Genomic DNA, 9,949 nt, shown 5'->3' with positions numbered 1-9,949 from the left:
CTTTTAATCACACACCAAGTTGATATGCGTGACACCATAACGACTAACACACAAAAGAAAAATCACACATTACACAACTTGATTCCCCCATCTGTGAGGCTAATGAGGGTGAGTTATGTGATCAGTTTAAATGTTGTGGAGAAGTTTTGGACTCCTACACATAGACACAGTTACACAACAGTTAACTCTGTCCACACAGAGAGACTGGCCAACCAACATGCTGCGGATTCCTATCTATAACTGCAATAAATAGGTGCCAGCAGCTCCCACTTAAATCTTCTTTGCCATCCGAGTTAACTGGTGTGTTTTAATTAATGGAAAGACAGGAAGAAAATATAGCCTGATTGAGAAAATCTAGACATGTCCAGTAAATGATGTGTGGAACTAGCTTTTATAGGGTGAATTGGGTTATCTGTGATAATGGCACCTGGATGGGCAATTAAGATACGGTGTATTTTTCTTCCTGTCAAATATAAAGCAACAAGGGGAAAGAAGCTTTCAACACATACAGTCAGTCATTTATTGGATTCCTGATGAGTTCAACAACTGGATGTTCTGTATGGTTGAGAGAGTGTAAGAGCCTGTGAAGATTCTAAAAATTGTATTCTGTAGGATTAGGCAATAGATATTTGATCATAATGAGACTATATATGGTGTTAGAGTTTTGCTCATTACATCATGATATGGCATAAGTGTTTTTCATGGTTTTAAAGGCTCATTACAGTAACATGATGTCTTTTAATAAACTTACCAAACTGTTCTACTTGTAATTATTAACCACTTAGTTGTTTTTTGTTTTTTTTACTTGCTTCTCCCAGTGTCCACCTGTTAATCTATACATGTATCTGCTGATTGTTTATAACCATATGGATGCAGTTACACTGTGTTGTGATTGAGATCCTGACCCACCATGCATTGAGAAAAGTGACAAGAAGAAGTACATAACTATATAATCACCATCAGTAAACAGGTCGCTGTCTGACTCTCACTCAGGGAGGGATAATGTTGTCTGGGGAGAAGGTTCAATGAAGTCACAGTGACTTTTTTCAATACAAGTTGCTAGACACAGTAACTACAACAACACAATAGTGGAAGGAGACAAAGACATGTGGGTTAAAGTTTTTTGGTCTGAATCACGTCACATGAATGCAATTTTTGTAATAACTACATGAAATGGAATTTCATCATCTTTGTTGTTCCAAACATTTCACTGAAGAGTGAAACTCCTGTGCTAATGTGCACAAGAACATGGGAAGAAAATAATCTTTGCATTAATACATTTTTTCACGCTGCATACACAAAGCCTAAATTGTTAATTAAATTAATTTAATCAATTAATTAAGTTAGTTCCATCCTTAAGACAAAATGAGGAAGCGTACACTGGGTATATCTACTGGCTAATGAAACATTGGAAATAATTTGGCCTTCATTAGCAGATGTAGCACAATGACCAGGTATTAGAAGGAGCACTCAGGAGGAGCGGGCTAGCAGTGACTCATTCCTGCTCTGACATCATTGTTTATCATTAGCATCTGACCTTTTACCTTGTACCTTTCCCAAGAGTGACCCAGCTCAAGAGGCCGATGATTAGCCTGTGTGTGACGCCATAGTCGGGTTAGCCTGCAGGCTGTCAGAGCAGGGCTGAAGAGAAGGAGCCACATTTACATTAAGATGGTCAACTACACTCTGTGTGGAGGATATCTTGATCAAAATTCACAATAAGATAGGTCAATAAAACTACACATGATGAATGGCACTTAAAAACATATAATATAATATAGTATAATATACAACATATTGTATAAAATACACTCATCTTAGATGAGTGTTGTCCTTTCTCAGTTATTTCAAATCTTTCCCCTTTGTGTTTCTGAAAGTGTTGAGAGTTCCATCTACAGCCCTGTATTTGGCTATGGTGCACTGGCTGTGTCCCAAGTCCGGGGCTGCATTGTTCGAAGGACCTGGCCTTTGCGGCCTTCGAAGGCGATTCCTAGAAAGCTTTGAGATGATGATAAAAGTTGTTTGTCTGGAGCCTCTGCAACATTGTCTTAACTGAATAACTAACGCAAACAGCGCCAACTTGTCTGTAGTTGGTTGTTCCCGCCAGCCAGCTTCCACTACAGTGACTCACTATCGCCCCCTGGCCAGGAGGACTTAAACAAGAATGTATTACGAGTAGAGACTGCCCATACCTGGCTGCTTGGCAGTGGAGATCTCTGCAATAGAGTACATACGCATCTTTGACATGACGCCAGATCTGTAACTTCTTCACACTCTGTTAATAGTGTTAGTTCATTTTTTTAATGTCTTAAACTATAATTATGTCTAGCTTTTATGGAATACACCTTTAAACCTGGCAGAATTTCATGAATTAATTTGTAATGGTGATTTTGAACAGATATATATTTTTTTCTTTTTTTATAAAGTCAAAGTCAAAAGTTGCCTGGCCCTTAACATTTCAAAACTGAGTTGGAGATTTGCTTAAAACATCATGTAAGATGCTTCACTCCAACTGATCTCACTGCATATATCATCAGCATACAGAACAGCACAGCTGTGTCTGCAGACTGAAATGATCAATGAAGAACTACTCCTCATCTGCAAAAATACACTACAGATGCAAATGTGGTGTGTAATGAGCACCTGTGCTTAACTGAAAAAAAAATGGCCTGATACAGTACATTCCAGATTATAAAATAGAGAGGACTTTGTTTGTTGCATTTGATGGGTGATTGCATTACATTAAAAATGTATAACAAAATAATACTGGTCCAGAGTTGAATTTAATGTGATAATATGCCAGTATTAGGGGTATAACAGATATACTGGCATCACTGTATATGGTACAGTGGCCACAAAAATAACAAACAAAATAACAACCTTGGCCGAAACACAAAAACTAAATAGAGAACAACACAATAATATCTAATAGCAAAAACAATGACTGTCTTTTGAGAAATGTTTATGTGTTTCCTGTATTGTCTTTACAAAATAGTTAAATAGTAAAAATAACAGCCAGCTGTGGGTTAGGATTGAGGTAAGGATTCCTTATTCCTTTTCGTGTTCATTATTCAGGAGGTTTTTAGCAGGAGCCTAATGATCCACAGAGGTCTCCTCCAAAGTGACTTGATAATTAAAACTGGTGAAAACATGAATGAGGCAGCTTCACATTAAAAATCATCAGGAGAGGCTGTGCGCCAAGCTGCCGCTAGCGTTAGCTCAGCTTGTTTGAAGGTACTCAGGTCATTTTACACAATTAATTGAAATATTATCTAAATCACAGTATGGCCAAGTGCAATATTCAAAGTACAGAGGCTGCAGTTTTTTGGTATAGTAATGAATGACGAGAGAGCACTACAATGCAGTACTGTAGTGCTGCAGATATGCCCTTGCCTTGTTATCTTGTTATCCAGATGTAAGAACACATGTACAAAACCCAACAAAAGTCACATCATCATGAAAAAAAGTTTTTTTGAGTGAAAAGTCCCAAATATGATTTTGCTGTTTGTTTTTTCCATATCATGCAGCCCTATTTTTAGGTTCTTTCAGTGTTCATCCTTCATAAGGTTTTAATGAAGGGCTGAATTATCCATAGACAGCCTATGTTTAAGGAAAACTCTGAAGTATGTTTGAGGCAATATCTCGGTCACAATTCTCAGTGGTTATGTCCATGCAGTGCCATTTGTCCTTTCTTATTAGCTGACACCGTGATTTGGTAGCTGCTAAATTTAACCACCAAAACGGAGACTGTACATCTTCTGAGTGTTAACAGGAAATGATTTTCCAGATAAGTTTCTGGTCAGTCTTTTGCAAATCACACACTCACACTCACACTCACACACATGCATGCACACACACACACACACACACCACACACACACACACACAGCACACACACTGTCTTATTTGCAAACTTGAGCAAAACACACAATACAGGTTCAAGAGGGCTGCCTTGTAATTTCCTTGAGGGGGTCTTGTGGGCATCCAGCAGATTTTGATGACTCACACCTATTTGTCTCATCATAGTAACTCAATACAAACATGAGAAAGGAAACTGAAATGTCCCCTTTTATTGCTATAATTAGAAAACAGCTTCAGATTGTGGGGGTGGGGATTCTAGTGGAGTCGATATAAAAATAGGTAAAAGGCTTTAACTAGTGTATAGCAGCATTTAATTTGATTCTCTGTAATCAAAATTAGGTACTATGTGTAAAGATGTGTTAATATTTTGTGTTAATATCTGGGATTGTCATATGATTGTGTTACCCTCAGACACTAAAACCTGCACTCCTCAACACACAGAGCAGCACAGCCCCAGAGGGACCACAGGGAATATCGTTTATACCATACGGAACTGCTATTTCACATCTCCTAAAAACCACATTCTCAGATCTCATCAAACCATCTATTTAAGCAAGAGTATTCTGTAGATCTGCAGTTAAATCCCCCTGTACTTTCTATGATATCAATCATTAAGAAAGCACTAAGAAGAGGATTTATGAGACCTCTCTAACAGTATGTACAGTCAGTATGGAACACATTACTCTGGGCTTTCTCTCCAACATTTGTGAATTTAATTGAATCATTTTATTACATTTTTGGTTATATTAATAGGGATGCTGCTCTTTCATTCTTAACCACGGTTTCAATTTCGGTTAGTTTCAGTTATACCAAAGGTTTCTGCTCAAAGACAGCAGGTGAGAGATTTTCTTTATTTCTTAAATTTTCCTCCTTGGGTTACAAAATACAAGACAGCCTCTAAAGAAAAGAAAGAAATCAATGCATTACAACCGTGAAACTGCAAATCCCTGATGTTTTTTTCTCTGACTATAATCATACCATTTACATTTTTAATAAGTGCATTCCCTATTTATGTATCGTTTTCTCATCGCTCGGTACTGTCCCCACATGTAGCACAGAATGCATACTGTACATTACAGACGCACCTTAACAGGGTTTGACAGGTCTTTATAGATACATACAGTGAGATGAGATGCCTCAGGATCTGTCTGATTTGGCTCAGCAGCTGATTGATTGACCAATCCTATGTGCATCTGCTTCTTAGTTACCAATCAGCACAGCAGATCACAATGTTGGGGTGCAAGGATTTGTTCCAGCAAACAGATAAAAGCATGTCAGTCAGTCAGTCAGTCAGTCAGTAAGTCAGTCAGATGTCATTTCGAACAGCTGTAATTACAACAAAGACAGACAGTTTAATTTCCACACTGCCCCGTTCCCAGGTCAGCCATTAGGATGGCACCTTTGCACTTCTTGGACAGGGGAGTTTCTAGCTGTTCTGGACAGAGATGTTTGCTCTACCGATGATGATGGGTAATGAACTCTGCTCTCACAGCAGTCACTCTTTTACTGCATTGAATCACAGTGGCCCACAGGTCAATTCAATTTACATGGTCCTGTCTGTTCATGAGGGAGGAAAGAGCTGGCTATTATTATCTCTGAATGTCTGCATATCTTGGGAAAGCGAGGCAGTTCAAGTAGTTTTTTCACCTGTACAAAAACTGCTAAACTATCTCGACCTTGACGTGGAGGCGAGAAGGGATCATCCCGGATCAATATTATGTGGGGACATCATGTAGCTAATAACTGATTTAGCCTCCAACCTCTGCAGACCGTGAAATACCATCTTACAGAGAAATAGAAACATTTACTGATGGCTGAGGATCAACTAATCTAAGGTCACAAAACTCTCATAAAATCAATTCACAACCTCATACTTACCAAATTTTAGACCTCAAAATGGAGAGGATAAGAAAATCAAAGTGGGAATCTTGCGAAACTCTGAGTTTCAGAGTCTTTACTTCCTGCATTCTGGTGACTTTTAAAGAGCTGAAATAACAAAAAGAGAAGTACACTACAACAGCAGTTTTACTTAAAGGAGAACTTTGGTCGATTTAAACATGCAGCTTCATTGCTCAAGCTACCCTTGACTTGCCAGTACCGAAGACGCGAACAAATTTGGTCCAACCATTACAGAGCTCCGTGAACGGAGACTTAGCGTTTACAGCTAACAGCATGGGGTCAGAACTTTACACTGTGTTTTCAGCGTCTGAACATGCTCCACATCTCACACCAAAAGTTATGCAACATCAGCAGACACCTTAGCACACAGCACTGTAGCGTGTATGACTCAAACTGAATAAAAAAGTAGTTAAAACAGTGTGTTTGTGCAAGCAGCCACTTAGCTGTTTGTTGACATCGGCGTCTTCCGGTAGCTAGACCAAACTAGTCAATCCGTCGAGCGTGCGCTTACTCCCTCACTGGCGGAGACAGAAACGTAATCCAGCATTTTCGTGTTTATGTTCATAATGTACATGTCCATGTTACAGCCTGTCATGAGCCATGAGCTTTACAATAGCCTGTTAAGCCTGTTGAGCGCACGCTCGACGGATTGACTAGTTTGGTCTAGCTTTTGGTGTGAGATGTGGAGCATGTTAAGACGCTTAAAACACAGTGTAAAGTTCTGACCCCATGCTGTTAGCGTTCAATGCTAAGTCTCCGTTCACGGAGCTCTGTAATGGTTGGACCAAATGTGTTCGCGTCTTTGGTACTGGCAAGTCAAGGGTAGCTTGAGCAATGAAGCTGCATGTTTAAATCGACTGAAGTTCTCCTTTAATTACTAAGTAATTATTTCACTTGCAATTCTTGGAAAGAATGCAGAACGCTCCCTGGCGTGAACTTTAGTGTTTTTCTGACAATAAACCATTTTTGTCCCTTGTCCCTGAGAGAGTCTGTGCATGCAACTGCACTGTTCTATGTTAGTCAGTCTCTAAGTGCTGACTGATGATTGATGTTGCAGATTTTACATAAACTCTCCATAAGAAACCAGAATTTTCCCACCATTTCCAACCAAGCTTAGACAGGGCTCATTTCCAATGCTCGCTTCAAAACCACTGCTGCACCCCAGTCAATAGTAATCATGTGTACACAGGGCTTAGTGCTGACTAATTATAATCTATGGAAGGGGGAGAAGAAGAAAAAAAATCAGTATTGCCAAGGTGACCACAGGCTCAGCAACAGATATGTGGAGACGGTTACACTTTATCTTAGACATTTGTCTCTGATTCATAAGACTGAATATAGTAACATAATATACCCTCTTGACTACCAGTAGTTCAAATTTGTCCTCTGTGGAGGACATTTCTAAACCTGAATATCTCCCACCCACTTTATACTACTAAATTAACTCCTTTTGCTATCTACAGAGGACATTTAGGGCTTTTCAGTGATACCAAATGTGAAGGGGTGGGGCTTTGGTACCTTTCTCTTCCTCATTTAGGAAAATGGCAAGCACATTTTATGGGAAGAGGAAAAGTAAGCACATAATACTTTTTATTGAGCAAATTTTGGCTTGAAATGTTGTTGGCATATTTTATATAAGTCTCTTAACAACACATTAAAACATTGTCTGAATTTTTTAACTGTATTTTAGCATAGTATTTAAGTGTTTAAAAATGTCCTCTGCAGTGGACATTTGTAGTTATTTCCTCCACTTTGTTCTGTTTTTTCAAATGAAAAGAAAGGGAGTCATTCTCAGAAGCACCTTGGTTGCCATCAAGGTTCAGTTTCACATGTATGGCATTCCAATGTCCACTGTAGTGGACTGTTACTAGAGGGTCGTAACATGGACATATGATATCGCAAAAATAAAAGCTTTTTTTTCAAAGAAAATGTTTTCAGTATTCTAATTACCTTACAAAGACTGGGGAATTAAAAAAAATGTGATTGGACAATATTTTTTTTCCTGGTAGTCAGGAGGTTAAGGTGATAAGTCGTCCTTAATTCAGTTGAGAAATTATACTTTTATAATTATTCAATTGATCATGGTCCCATTGTATAGGGTTAATTTCAATCACAGTCATTTATTCTTTTGAGAAATCAAGTAATTCTGTTTTGGAAATAAGTAAAAACAAAATTTTAAAAAACGAAACCTGAGACCCATAGAACCTAGTTATGGACCATGGGTTCTGGATAGGGATGGATACCAAAACCTGGAATTAAATGAGCCCCACGGTTAGAAGACCTAAGTATCAATAAATGTTGACATTACTGATTCTGCCAGCGCTTTTGGAGAAATTCAAACTTTTGTATATGGCACATTTTTGTTATTCCTATATCTAGCAGGGTATGTCTGTTGTATGTGCTAGGGGTAGGACAGCTCTCAAACACACAGACATACAGAGATCGTGCACCTAGTGACAATGTCGGAGAGAAATAATTATTCAAAAGACCTGTTACAGTTCACTAAAGTTGATTGATTGGGACACTGCGAACACAGCCACAAGTGCAACAAGTCTTTTGTATCTAACATATAACACAAGCACATCTTTACTACTGTTACATACTGTTCTCCTCATAATTTATCTCCTGTTGCCTTATCTGCCTCAGGTATATCAGGTATACCTGCAAATTTGCATAATTCATTAATTAGAGATTTCCTACAACAAATGATATTTTTACCTGGTAAATTTAAATGTATAATAATATGTCATTTCAGCTATTAGAGGACTCAATATCGAAACAAGACGTACGAAAATTGCCAAGTGTTCTGTGGTGAGGAGCCGCTGCTCAGAGGCGGCTAGAGTTTTGTGGGCTAAGTCAGACCTGAGGAAAAACAGTCAAAATGTTTTGTGATGTTTTGTTTTTTTGTGAATGTACCCAAGTCAAACCTTCGTATAAAAGCATAATTACGACGAAAGAGGCACTGATTTACCGTATTTTTGTTTTCGGGTCAAATTCATTTTCAATGGGAGTGCTACGGGCACTTTTACGATAGCATCAAAATGGCTATTTTTAAAACACTAAGAAGGCACGACACAACATGAAACCTTGCTGGTAGTATCACCAGGGTCTCTACACATGAACACGAGCATTGAGAACATTATCTGTGTACACAGAGTTTACTAAAATGAAAGTTTTTGAACAACTCATGTTGCAGTTGCTTGTTCTGCTAGCCGCCGTCATGGCAGTGAAGTATAGATTTCCGAATGCGACGTAACTTGGAGGAGAGTTATAAAACATTTATATATATACACATTTAAATGTAGGCTATTTCGACGCATTTCTACATTGTTTTTTTTTTTCCTTTAACGACATAATCTCAACCATACAACTTCAGTATTCCATGTAGTGCGTGAGCATACACTGCAACGTGCACTGCTTCTCCACACAAGCTGCAAGATGACGGTCATCTACTGCAGGTAAATAAAACATAAGGTCATAACCTCAATTTTGTGAATGAAACCATTTTGCTACATGGATTGTCCAGAAATTAAAATGTAGGAAACGTTACATGCAAAATAATATAATGATGTGACTCACTGTTGTGCCATATTTTTGAACAACACATAGGACTCATAAACCATATATTTACATATCAAAATTACCTCAAAACATGTTCCACTTTCTTTAAATATTGACTATTTGTAGTTATTTATAAACTGCAAATATTAACTATTAGAGTTATCTCTAATATATGAGTTTTCATGCAGTTGTGTGTGCGTTAATCCAATGAAACGGGTTAGGAAGAAGCTTCTACAGTGTCATCGGTCATTTGGCTGATCTGAGGCTACACTCTGCTTCCTGACCAGCGTGGAAGCTGTGACTCACAACCCGCTGCAAGCTCAACCATCCGGTCAGGAGGGGCAACCCCTCTATCTCTGGCCATCACACAGAAACACACACACACACACACACACACACACACACACACACACACACATGAAGAGTGTCTAGGGCTTAGAAAGCCTGGGTTTTGTACAGCCTGTCTCTGAAATTGGTTTCCATTAGCTCCACTGTGATTATTAACTTTCCATTGATGCAGCAGCATAGTCAGAGGCACAGTGACGTCAAGCAGTGTCCTTGACGGAAAAGCAGCACCCAGTCACCTGCTGAGGACTTCAAACCTGTGTGTGTGTGTGTGTGTGTGTTT

General features: G+C 38.7%; 1 protein-coding gene across 4 annotated transcripts in view; it reads right to left on the bottom strand.

Annotated features, from left to right (window-relative positions):
- sgsm2 (small G protein signaling modulator 2) overlaps nt 1-9,949 on the bottom strand; it is a 108,298-nt gene that overhangs the window by 80,146 nt on the left and 18,203 nt on the right. The window lies entirely within an intron of this gene.

Source organism: Sparus aurata, chromosome 2 (assembly GCF_900880675.1).
Source record: "Sparus aurata chromosome 2, fSpaAur1.1, whole genome shotgun sequence".
NCBI lineage: Eukaryota > Metazoa > Chordata > Actinopteri > Spariformes > Sparidae > Sparus > Sparus aurata.
This window is presented reverse-complemented; position numbering and strand designations above follow the sequence as displayed.